The sequence below is a fragment of the Takifugu flavidus genome, chromosome 1 (assembly GCF_003711565.1).
Source record: "Takifugu flavidus isolate HTHZ2018 chromosome 1, ASM371156v2, whole genome shotgun sequence".
NCBI lineage: Eukaryota > Metazoa > Chordata > Actinopteri > Tetraodontiformes > Tetraodontidae > Takifugu > Takifugu flavidus.
In genome coordinates, this window is record NC_079520.1 from 3571945 (window position 1) to 3585923 (window position 13979).

Here is a 13979-nt window from a genome sequence, read left to right on the forward strand (position 1 = left end):
ACTGTGGGTTTTTTCCTTGTTCTGCGAAGCGCTGTTTGGGTTCAAGGAATTTGGGTCTTTTGCGGTTCTTTTTTTTTTTTTTTTTTTTAAACAAAAGCTGGTTTGGTTGTGTCTGCCCTAGCGATTGTCTTGGACACAAAGCTATCCTCCCACAGCACACCCAAACCCGCGTCAGTGCTTGATAATGGGAATCTTGTCTCCATCTGTTTATCATTGCTCCGTCACTTGATTCGGTCTCAGTCTGGTATGCACACTACATCTTTGTGTGCACGGCAGGGCAGTCAGTGATGTGGTGGATGGCATGAGTAATTTGCTCTTGATGTTCAGATGTTGCTTGCAACTTTTTTGTTCTAACGTCACCTGGCTTTTCAGCTATCTTGATGGAAATTATGGCATGGCACAGGGTCAATGGCAGACCCAAAGTACAAAAGTTGAATGTTTTTGGAACATGAAGGAAATTTCACTGTATGTCTGCAGAGGATTGAACTGTATATCATTTTCAACAAGGTCCAGCACAATTTAGAAATTTTTACTGCAGAGGATTCTAGACCCCTTGGGCCATGGTTCCTCACTCTGTAGGGTACTGGGCTGAATGTTGCAGGGTTCTCAAGTGTTGGCCAAAGTTGGAAAATGGGTTTGTAGCAGGAGAGGTGTCAGGACACTTATGACACTGCTGAGGTATCCTTGAGCAAGCTACCAAACCCCCAAATCCGCAGAGCACCTGTCAAGTGCAGCTTGCTAACTTTGCCTCAGCTGCCTGAATGACTGTGCATGTTTTCATTGTATGTTCACATGAAACTGCATGTGTCTCATGTGCAAGAGCTCAAAGTGTGGAAAAAGTCATTTCCCCTCTGTGGGAATAATAAAGCCTGCTTCTTCTTCTCCTACTGTCCGCTTATTCAAAGTTTTATAATCCCAGGTTCCTGAGACTGTCCTTACAGCCACTGGAAAAAAGCAGAATTAGACCATCAACTGGTTCACACACTCATACACAGGGACAAATCAGTGTTCCTGATTGACATAACTGAACATGGGCACCAGGATTTTTGCAGGGCACTTCAATAATCTGTGCACACACCCCCACCCCCATATTCTCGGTTTCCAGTATTAACCACTGCACCAAAGCAGTTATTTTGTTTGGATGCAGTGGTTTTTCCTACTGTCCCTCCTTTTTCAGTAGCTGCTCTCCTCATTAACAGACGTCATAACAACGGACAAAAGTCTGGATTCTTAAAGACGTAAACGCTGCAAGACTGCAGTCACTGTGGGGGGAAAAATCAACATGTCATTATTAAAAATACCACTTGAAATGTTTTAATTTACAGCTGGAGGCAGATCAGAACATCTGGAATGACCTTTGTGATTAAACATGGCACTTTACACAAACTTGAAACTGCTTATGCTGATGAACATGTCACTGGGACTTACAGTCACGCAAAGATGCATCTGTGGTTCCGATGCTTGAAACCCAAAATATTATTATTATTCCTGTATTATGGGAACAGCACCTGCACAGAAGTGATCTTCAAATGAAAGAACATAAAGTTGCATTTGGTTTGAAATGCCAAAAGCCATCAAAGTATCCTTCTGTCTTTCTATATATATTTTTGAAGTTTTCATGTGAATATACAGTGATTAGACTTACAAATTTTGGTCTATGTCTGTCATGCATGACTTCAAGGAAAGATCATTGCAGACAGTGGAATCATTTCAAGTGCCAGTAGGCATTCAAGAAGCTAGAATATGGTGTGACAGGTTTCCTTCTCTGATTGCCAAGTTTTATTCATCCGGTTGTATTCCTCCTTTCAGACTTTGCCTAAAGACAGTGTGGGTTCTGCTATTTAGTAATCTGTTGCTACATGAAGCTCGCAGCAGAGAGGAGCGGCTGGCTGAAGGTTGTTGTTGACTTGCCCTTCACATTGACTCGTGTTTTGTTTTTCAGTCCATCAGAGTGTGCACATTTGCCGTTTTCCATTAGCTGTGCACTGATTTACTCTTATCTCACCTCCAAGGACAATACAAAATGCTAAACCTGATCCCTGAGCAGCAGGAATCCTATTAGATACCTTTAAAAAAAAAAAATCCCACCTTTGAGAAGTTGTTTTTAACCCTAAATTTAATGCAAGCGTGTTGCATATGTGTCAGCTGTGATTCATTTAAAACTCCGAACCTACTGTGGTTATTTTATTTAAAATCCTGTAAATAATGCTAACAGTGTGAAAACTAAATGTCACTGGAAAACACTGTTTAATCTCATCCTTTCCTCCACCAGGGCAGAAGAGATTCACCCATTTTTCTAGCCCGTGTTCTCCCTCTCTGAATACAATGTGTATCGTGTTCTTCTCCTTTGTGGCATGATTGTGACATGTAGCTCTACACAATGAAAGATCAGTTTGCACAGACACATTTGTTCTCAGACACAAAAACACCATGTCTGACTTAGTGAAGGGAACAAGACAAAACATGCAGTCAGCTCCGTATTCAGCCGAGGGTTCTCGGTTTAATGAAAAAATAGCCTTCTTCAGACCTGCATCACAGTATCCTCACAGCTCTGTCTGTTCCAATAATTAAATGTATCAGTAACATTGATCTTTTGTTCTGATTCTGGGTGAGTTTGTGTGTTAGTGAGTCCCTGACACTGTGGAGGCAGTGGGAGAAGGAATAACCATGTACCACTTTAAAGTGGTACATGGTTATTATCAGATTGAGATTACAATCCATTCCCATCTGTTCCTTTCACACCAGCCCCCATATTCCATTTCTACCAAATTTACTGCTACCAGGCATCCCATTCCCCACCTTTACTGGAAATCCAGGATCCTGACAGCAGTAGTGTTTTCAGTAAAGTTCGGGCTTATTGGTGCTGTGTTATCGCTCCATTTTAACCGTGGGGTGAAAAGATTACAACCAGAGCGTGTTATAGCCTGTTCTTTGCCTTTTCTAAGAAATGAGCTCATAGAGAGCATTGATTTCCCTTATGCAGAGTAAATGTGCTGAAGATTTGGGGCATGAAGCAGCACTTGACACCTATAGACCCGAAGGACCCGGCTTTTACTCAAATGAGAATTTTCAATGTGAAATCTGCAATTAGTTCCTGGCCAAGTTAAATAAAACGGCTTATGCTCTCAGGAGATTACGGACATTAGCTGCCTTAAGCCATAAAGTCTAATAATAAATGATCGTGCTAACATACATGTCAAAATATTAATACAAAGATTTTGACATGTATTTAGAGCTGCACTTCTGCAACATTTATTATTGTCCAAAAGTATTTCTGTAGCTTGCGACCCGGCCTCTTAAAGGATCATATCCTAGCAGCGCTATATCCAGACACGGGGGTTATACTGGTGGCATGAGAGAGACCACAAAACAAAACAAACATTAATTTGGCCCAAACTCCAGATCTGTCCTCCAGCTCCTCAACGGTGTCACAGACAGTTCTCCTCCCTGGAGGAGATCCATTTCCTGAAAGTAGAAATACAGGCTCTTCTGCAGAAACAGGTGGCTTCTATCAGTCTCTGTTACAGGAGCAGCAACATCTTCTACTTTCTGTTATTAAATGTGGAGGCTTTCAGCAGATCTCTTGCAGCTTGCATGCTTTTAGCATATTACCTCCTTCCTTAGCTTTCTTCACTGCCAGTATACAGAAATAACAAATGATGGTCACCCGTGGCCTATACTGTACTGAGTGACTGCAACAGAGTCATCAAACACACCCAAAATACCTGCCAAGGGAAAACTAGGATTTTGTATGGTAGGTCTTGTTCTCTACCCACTATTGGAGCATTTTTCACTGGACCTTGCTCCATCCTCAAGGTGTAGAGCAGGGGTGCCCAAACCGGCCAGGTTTTCTGTCTTACCAGGCAGAAAATGCTTCTCTGAAGAAAAATGAGATCCCAGGTGATCGTGAATTGATTGGACCAAAATCCCAGTTGGATAACGACCCTCAAGAACTGAATCTGGACAGCACTGGTGTATTTTCTTTAAATAGGGCAACATACTCATTGTAAAGCAAACGCACGGGTTTGGAAATTGAATTTTCAGAAAGAATGACCAATTATGTCTCTGTCCAATTTGTATTAAACTGATGATCTTCATTTTTTGCACTTGATGACAGAGACCTTTGAATTGCTCCAGAGACACAACAAGGAGCTAAATTGTGGGTTTAATTTTGGAAAGATATGACTGAATGTGCATTTATGGTCCAGGTTACCATAGGGCATTTTTCTTATTTCTTAAGTGAAAGTGAAAGTCATATTTTCAGCACTACCTGTGCTACAATGGACTGGGCCAGTCAAAGGTTGGCTCTAGGCCGCCTGAGGCCCGCAGACTGGTACAGACTACTGCAGGAGGCCACAACCATACTAGAGTACATTGTGCATATTTCCAGCAGGCTATTATTTTATCATGACTGTAGGAGAGTACCAGTTCAGTGGATTTTGAAGAGAAACCCTGAAATAGGAAACCCATGCATGACACACAAAATGTGCTGTTAAACTCATTATTTTGCATGAGATGGGATCTGTGACTGATATCCAAATAAAAGGGAAGAAGAAATGGAGCAGTACAGGAGCTAAGAGAATAAAGGGCATCACATTGGTGTAATGGCATCGAAGTGAATTCATAGATTATTTGTGACCTAATAACATGCTGACAAGGTTTAGTCAAGGTCTTATTAAAGTCAGGATGCAGGATTATACAGTGTCAACTGTCTGCTTGCCAGTTTTATCGCGTGAGTTGCAGGTGTGAATGTATTTAACTGAGGAGGATGTTTTTGGAAAGCTCTGGGAATGTTTAGTATTCCATTGGATTTAGATTGTAAGAATTAATTAATTTCTGGGGGGGCGATTTGGAACAGCTTGTAAAACTTTTACTGGATCACATCATCTAGAAACAAAGAATGTGGCGCCCATCCAGAAGTCCAGGAAGGTTTTGGTTACTGTGAAATGGGAAAGAGAAATAAATTGCACCCCCCTCACTTCAGTGCACATTATACAATTAATGCTGATCAAAACGTAAATCTCACCCGGTGGGAGAATGGGGTTAGTCATGAGGAGTATCATTAGCGTGTCATTGCAATTTATTTCCTCTTTGCGTGCTATCAGTATGACTAATCTAATTAGCCTCAGAGTTTAATGAACTGCACTGTGCTGAACTTGAAAAAAAAAAAATCCATAACACTCCAAAATGAGGAAGATCTTAGCAATAACATACAGGAGGCCTGTGTGTATGTGTGTGTGTATATATGTGTATATATATACATTTGATTAAATGAAAAGAAACACTGGTTGTAGGTTTTCGTGTTATTTGTCGGCTGATTGTGGAGGAGAAGGGCCTACGTTTTATGCCCCATACATGAGAACAGCAGCCAACCCCTTAACCAGCGCTGGATCAATTTAAAACGACAAAACTTTCCCCCAACAAATCCAGCAACCACAAAGACAGATTTCGAGGAAAAAAAAAAAACAAATACAGCAAAGTAACTTTGCAGGAATAAAGGCTGCGTTTCGCAGCAGAGAGCAGTCAGCGTGTCAGCACTTTTTGATCGAGTGGCTCATCACGTCTTGTTGTGGCTTGCCAACACGCAGTGCTTGAGGTGCTATGTGAGCCTGTCACGGGAGGAGCAGATAGTGATTTACATGCTGGGTCTTCATGGCACAGAGGCGCTAAGCTAGCTGGAGAAGCAGCATGCATCTGCAGCAGCATGCTCGTTAAGCATGAGAGATGTTTAAACAGGTTGAACGGGTCAACTTGCACGCGTGATATACTGTATGACTGTATGAAGTTTTGAGCAACCTAATAACATGCTGAGCTATTTCTGCACTATTCTGCACGTGCAACTGGTGGTCTGTGTGCCATATGACATAACATTCGATTTAGGATGTGGGTACCTTACAATTTTATGTCTTGAAATACACATCTGGCCAGTAAACTTGGATTCTTGTCTTTACAATCAACTGTTTAGAAACCATTTAGCAATCAATAAACCCTCCCTCTACCTAAAAACTACAGCGACCTCTTAAGATATAGCTTTAATTCCCAAACTGGTGATTTAAAAACGTGTACCGGAAGTCCTGACTGACTCATAAAGTTCGGAAAACATTACACGGTGAGTTTTACCACGTGGCTGCATCATGGTGGACATTTGTCACTGGTGGATCCATCATGTTAACTGGGCCACTAAATATGCCCTTGATAAATATCCTGACTCAGTCATGAGACAGAAAGCTGCACATGTTGTCAAACCAATAGATGCTAAAGACATTAGTTCCTACTTACCGAAATGTTGACTGCCTTTCTCCGATTGAAATATTTTTCTTCAGCAAATTTTACTTTGATTTATTTAATGTGTTGCTCTATCAGTAGGATCTAGTTGATTTACTGGCATCTTTTATGTACACTGCTAACAAATGCAACAGGGGTTTTGAATTTTAAGAATAAAAGCTTGGGTTTTTATCCAGAGGAAAAGGCATCTGGGAGAAGTGGCACTCACTCGATGTGCTACACTTGGTCCAGAACTTCTGTTGTAGCCCCGCTTGACCATGTTAATGACAAAATTGTTTGCAGACTGGAGTGAAATGTGAAATGTTTCTCTTTGATACTCTTATCTCCTAAGCTTTCCCATTCGACCTCATCCTTGGCTGGTGTATGGTCTGCTCCAGATCACAGAAACAGATGTTGTGCAGGGTGTCCCCCTCTGAAAGGGACCTATTGTTGGGGATTAGAAGGAGAGCATGTGTCCAGCCCGGGCTAAGGGTCAGGTTAGGCAAAAGGCAGCAGCTTCCACCAGTCCTGACCTTTTAAATGAGTGCAATGTGACATAATGCATGGGTCAGCAGTCGCATGCTGAAAGTAGGCCCACATGTTGACAGCGACCCATGACCCCCACTGCTCTGACCCAGCCCAAGCCTCAGCCATGAAGTGTGGCCACTCGCATTCTGGAATAACAACCCCCTGAGATTTCTGGGTAATTAGGGGACCAATCAAAGAGGCTTTGGGGCTGACCTGAAATAGGGATTCTTATGGGGCGCAGACACGTCCTGCCAATAGAAATAAACATGCCTTAGCTCTGCTTTTTGTCGTCATGGATGAAGGTTTAATACTTAACCTGGTTCAAGTGCCAAATCCTACATCACAGTATCAGTACAGTTCCAGAGACCAATCATTGCTTCCAGGCTTTTGCGATTGCTGCTGCTAAAAATATTTTTTCTCTCCTGCCTCAGAATCTGAATGCAAATGTTGAATGTCTGTGAATTACAACATCACAAATTCCCGGAGGGGTTAATTAACGTTTGCACGGAGCAGCCGAACTCATCAGCCATTTGTAAACAAAAGCTAGAAATGGTGCTTGATTTGTGGTCTGATTTATGACTCTCACTAATAATATTATCTAAAGACAGCTGAATATGAAATAGCTTGAACTGTTTTTTTGTTTTTATTATGAATCACAGTTTCCCTGTTAATAGTACCAAACTTTTATCCTCACGTACTTTCATTAAAACAATAATATTTACCAGTGGTTCAGGGCTCCAGGATGTTACATGATAAATGTTGGGTGTCCCATGACAAATCTCCTGGCATTTGTTTAAAGCTGGAGAAAAGCTGATGCACTCTGCAGAGCCCAAAACACAGTGGAGGTTTTTCCTGACTTAATAATGTCAACACGGCGGCCCTCGCACAAACCAGATGGAGCCACTTTATTTGCCGGCCTGATTGCACCTACTCAAGTTTATCTCCTGCCGCTCACATGGTGGAGAGGCTGACGGGGTAATTTACAGTGCCGCTAAGACCGTGGTAACCCCTCTTCTGCGTAACGCAGCCCATAAAAACACCACACCGTCATCAGAGAGCATAAATTCTAGTAAATGAAGCCACCCCTCCCTTAGCTTTCTGTCCTATACCACAAATGGTAATTTCATTTTAACAGTTGCTTATCTTAAATGTCACCTCCTTTTTTCCCCCAACCGCTGATGAAACATATAAAAATGAGACTTACTTTTTAAAGATTTGGCTATCGCGCATTTCACAACACTATAATTCTACTTAAATCATATTTATGGAACAGCTACGGTACTTTAAAATGTTAACAGTACATAAAATATTCAACAAAACAAAGAAGTTGGCAGTGATTTTAGTGTCTGCAGCCAAGAGGTATCTAATATATATATCATATTTGAAAGGATACAGGGCCCAACTTATAGGCTTAAATCCACACCAAAATTTAAAATTGTCTCACTCAACTGGTTAAATCTGCTCTGCTCACAGCAGCATACACACTTGCAGACACACAGATACAATCATACCTCTAATTCTCTCACTGCACAATATTCATGGCGGTGATGCCAGCGTTACCCGTCAAAAATGTGGACATATAACATTGTTGAGATAATGGTGACAAGCGTCTCTGCATCTAGATCAGGGTGATAAGTAATAGGAAGACTCCCATGTGGATCTCTTCAGGTTTCACTGAAATGTAACGTTATATAAGGTAGATGTCCAATCTAAACACCTGCCATTAAGTTTAGCTGCTCCAGTGAGCAAACCCAGCACAGAAATGGACAAAAAAGAAGCAGACCCGGATGATTAACGCGATCTCCCTCTGGAATGATCATGATAATGAGCAAAACATCTATAGGAATGCATCACACATTAAGAAATTACTCGGACATAGAAAAAAATGATTGTGACGTGACTTGAAACAGTAATAGTCAGCTGGAAATGTTTTATGTGCAGCCATTCAGCTGACAGCTGGTGCTAATGGAAAAATCTGTTGCATTTCCACTGAAGAAATATTCCCCACTCTCCCTTCCAATGAATCATCTCAGAGCGCTTTTACATGTAATTTCATTCGCTGAAGCGGAGCCACTTCTGTCCACCTCCACTCCAAACAGAAAAAAAAGTGACAGATCTCCCAGATTGTGTCATTTTCTGTTAGCAGCAGTCGTCCCCAGCCGCGCAGATCAAAAGCCTTTGTTATGTCAGTAAAAGCTCCTAAATGTGGCCGCTGCTGCAACTGGTTATCACTTAGAAAAATCCCGACACCAGTCTGAGCAACAGAACACTCGCCAGTGGCGCCTGCACCATTCGTCTGATATTCATCATACGAGCATTCATTTGCTTAAATTGCCACCTCCGAGCTGCCAGCTCCGTGTGCCTCTGCGCTGAAATATGCCGCGCTTGGTTCCATCTCACCACAGGCTGTATGGGCTGCAGCCAGCGTGGTAGAGGGCCGATTACATGTTGGATTAAACTGGGGAACGGCTGTGGTGATTGACTGCCGAAGATGGCCTAAATCTGGATACAGAATCATTTGGGAGAGGGAGGGGGGGCGCTCATTTGGACTTAATCGATCTGTGGAAGGGCTTCCATGCATTAAAGATTCTTTTGCTATGTTCTGCACTTCACCAGCGACGCCATGACATGAGGTAAAGCAGTCATGGGTCGCTCTGTGAAAGAATGCCGTAAACACAGGTGATTAAGTCAGATGTGGGAGTGAGACTTAGCTTTTCTGGTGCACCAACATGACACAAAATGGAAAAGAACAAGTAATAATATTTGTCATTTTGTGTCCTTGAGTGCCAGAGTCCTCTCTGGAGTTTGTGCCTGTTTGTTTTGTTCTGCAGTTACTGCAGACGAGATGTTGCCCATTGGAGTGTGACTGAACGGTGTGTGGGGGGGTGTGTCTGTGTGTGTGTGACCTGCTGACCAATACCCGGAGCATGCTTTTTTCAGTGTCCACTGTGAAAGACTCCAACTCCCTCCTTCACCCTGACAACAAGTAAGTGGCTGTTTATGGATGTTTACATCCATAAAGGATTGCGTATTGAATTAGGGCAGCAGAGGTCAGTGATGAGAAGACCAACAGTTCCTGAAGCTGCAAATATAATATGAACGAAGTTGGGGGTTTTTGGCTGCTAATAAAATCTGTCAACGTGTCGTATTTCTGCAGGGTGTCTTGAAACCCAGCAGCTTAGTCATGATGATTCCCCCATATGCGGAGAAATGCTGATCTCAGACAGGTCAGTTGCTCTGACACAGGAACTGGTTGTTCCTTTATACCTGGGGTTTCATCTGCCAGTGTCAGTCCCACACGGACCGGCCGGGCACCCTGACAGGTTAGAATGTCCAGTCAGGAGAGCAACATAAACTCATTTTTGTAAAAACTATACTCAAGGCTGCATTCACTGTGTGTTTAGCTTCCACACTAGCATTTAGCCTTTTTTACTGCTTTGCAAATGCTGGCTAATTATGGCTGCTTCATTTTATTAGTTCCTAGTTATACCAAACAATTTTCCCCCTATGTAATGCATATTTATGACTGGAGATTCTAGTTTGATAAGCGGACCTTCAGATTTCTTCTCTCTGGCTTTAGAGACAGCAGTTTCTTTTGATTTTATACATGGGACATAAATAGGACACACAAACTGTGTTTAATAATATATTCCACGAAGGTCTTATATTAAAAAAAGGCTAAACTGCAAGATTTCATCCTTCACCGAAGGATTCAACCACTTCCAGGTATATGGTTCCAGGATACACAGTATTATTTTTTGGGTTTTAAACAGTGTGGCTCTGCACTGCCAGAGGCATCCTTGTAACTGGTTTTGAAAATAACTGCCTCTGTGTTTTGGTTTGGACCCACTGAACAATTTACAATGTAATTACACATTCTGCAAAAGCCTCTGTGTCCACTCCGTCCCACTTGGGGTTCTCTTTGCATCACAGTCACAACCAGAGCTTTGACCAAATCAAAACTCAAAGCCACTCTCTAATCAAATATTGGAAAGCTCATATGTAGAAGGGGGTTTCTAGATCTGCGGAATACCTTTTAGTTACCAACTGGGTAATAGTTTAAAATTCTATTATTATTATTATTGTTGTTGTTGTGGTTGTTGTTGCTGTTGTAGTTGAATGTATTATTTAACTATCCATTGTTTTAATTACATTTCCAGTGAGGTTTACACACACTTTGGTATTTGATAGCTCAGAATTGTTCCTGTTCCTCTCGTTTCTAGGCCACTATCATAATTAACAATTTTAAATATACTGGGTTTAATGAAAAGTTACCTTTTCAGCAAGAGGTTGATTAAGGAGCAGGTCCGAGCATTTGATTGTCCTGAATTTGTGTCCCCGAGTGTTCTAAAGACGGCACTGAGCTGCATACAGATTTACACAAGATCCAGGACATTAACAGTTACGTATTTACCTAAAGAACAGTCCTGGCTAGGCTACAAAGGCTAAACTCACTGACCTGCTAGTGCGTCAATCATTACAAGCACGTTCCATCCTGACACACTTAACAATACCAAACGTGTTGTTCTTGACTGAGGTTTTCAAAACCTAAAGGGAAGATATCAACAACAAACATAGATTTGAATATTTGATTTGGCTTTTGTCCAACGAGCAAGAGCCCATGTGATTGGCAAAACAAGCTAACACTTCTATCATGTAAATGTCAATAAAAGTGATCATTTAATATAATTACTGCATAACACCCGTAACACCCGGTATATATATTTTTTTTTTAAAAATCTCATCATGAATTTTAAAGGAAAATATTGAAATATGACTTTTGCCCCCAAATACACGCTTACATATAAAGTTAGCATCCACATGCATGTGCCGTCTCACCACAACAGGCTATATTCAACCTCTTCCAACTCGTCTCCTGCCATAGTTAGCGTTCATGTCCAGAGATTGGCACACACTGGACTTGAGCTGCCCACCATCAAGGTAACAGCTGGCCCCACTAAAGTGGCAGTGAAACGTGATCGTTGGCCGAAGCGGTTGGCACATTAAGTTCAGCACCAAACAGGAATGTCAGGAACTGAATTTGTTTTCAGTTATTTCTAAATCCCTGGACATTTTTTAACAGCCAACCAATCTATTACATGTTCCCAGACTGTGTCCCAAAATTAGCTGTTAGCTTTTAGAATAAAGCTGCTGTTCTGTAAAATAAACCCAAAATCATGCCCACGCTGGATTCGATTAATATGCATTGTTGGAATTTCTAAGCTCTTAAGATAGGCTGAGCACTCCACAAACAGTGATGATGAATGAGGTCTTTTTTGTTTCGCGTGTTATGTATTTTTCACACCATACTCAAATCTATCCAGCCTGGGGAATTATTTTAAATTTATAGTGCAGGATTTCTAATGTTGATCTAAACTGACAAACTGAAAGGAATGTTTTAAGTGTTTAAAGAATACTTGAGCCAGAACTTGATGTATAAGTTTTAAATATTTGCAAATATGACTTGAAGGTTTTTATCCTGTTTTCTGTCCCTAGAGACACATTAACAAAATATATTAACAAGAATAGCATAATCATTGTTGGGTTTAGTGCCAAAGGTGGGTTAAAGAGGATGGAGAAATATGAAGAAGGTAAATATACCAAAGGACTACAAAGCAAATCCCAAGAAGCGAATCCATTGTTCAATACCATTCCCAAGTTTTGCCCAAACTTCATTTTGTAAAATTAAGAGACAGCATTTCAGAAGGCTGTAATGGCTCAAAGCCAAAGTATTAACATCTTGTTTACAGAGTGAGAAGCAGGTTAGCACTAGGAGTGTGTCGTTGTGGTAATGCAAACATCAGCCAGGATCTGCTAGTTCACAGAGAGGCTAGTTAATCTCTGGATGTTTGAAAGACTCATCATACAGCATATTCAAGTAGAGACTCCAGCACAACATTTAAAAGGATGAAACCAAGTGACAGTCAGTTCTGTCAATACATGACCTTTGACCCACATGTTAAAGCATACGATTGATGCTGATCATCACTTCTGAAGCAAATCTACACCGTATGTGTAGCGTAGTTACCTCCTTTGCAGGGACAAAGCACGCCTACATGTAGCCCACTTCCCCAATTTCCTTCTTGTTTTGTGAATTTTGTGTTTAAAAAGGTCTATAAATAGTGACAGAAACAGTTTTAATGGTTTCAAGCTGTGGCTAGAGCTAACACAGAAACTCTTTCGATATCTGTACATTTATGGGTGTGTCAATTCAAAGGTTTTTAAAGTTTCGATGACGATACTAGGAAAAAAAACGAAAAAAGGTGAGCTCAAAAAAGGTGAGCACAGACTTTTTTAATACCAAAGGGGTCCGTTAGCATCACTTTGGTGTTATCTTGCTATGGGAACATGTGCTGCACCTGTATGAAAGACAGAGGAAAGAATCCAAAACAATGTAGCCAAGGCTGCAACCTGAAAAAGCAGCAACATCTGTTGAGGCTTCCCATCACTGCCTGCCTTTGGTGCCATGTGCTTCTAAAACCGACCTTTGTGTTGTGGATGTTTCGGGGCTACATACATTAATAGTCTATATAAAGACTCACAGTTGTGTAAGGTGTTATACTTGATGGCCGGCTTATCTCGATCAGCAGAGTTTCCATCGCAGCGCCGAGATAAGCCGCAGCACCGTCTCATGTTACGAGATCATGCAGGTCTTGTCATGGTCACATTGTGGCGATTCGGTGTTAATGGAAACCCACAGGACGCTCATCACCACAGTTCACCGCGCTGTTGACAATGCTTCTATAGCAACGGTGTCAACTAGAGTGAAACCGAACCCAGGCTGAATATCTGCCGCAGCTGAATTTAACGCTCATGCGCTGCTTCAATGCACGTATGATAATAAAAGATCAACTTTCAGGTTCTTTACAAAATGAACGCATAGTAATGCGGCTTTCAAATGCTGATATCGGGGGTTTTGCATTGTTACAGGGGGTCATTCAAATTTGACCACCGTCATGCACCCAAAAAGTCAATATTTTTATTCGTGACTGCAGATAAAAGACTTTGTAACAGCCACAAAATTCTAGTGATTTCAGTCTCAGCAGCTCCTTTCAACAAATGTTCATGAAGACCAAAAGTTAAAAAAAACAACCTTGAGGTCAGCGTATTGGTCACATCCCCGGCTTCCTTTTCTGCAGGAACACATTTACACTCACTTACGAATTTTATTGCTTTTACAGTACACA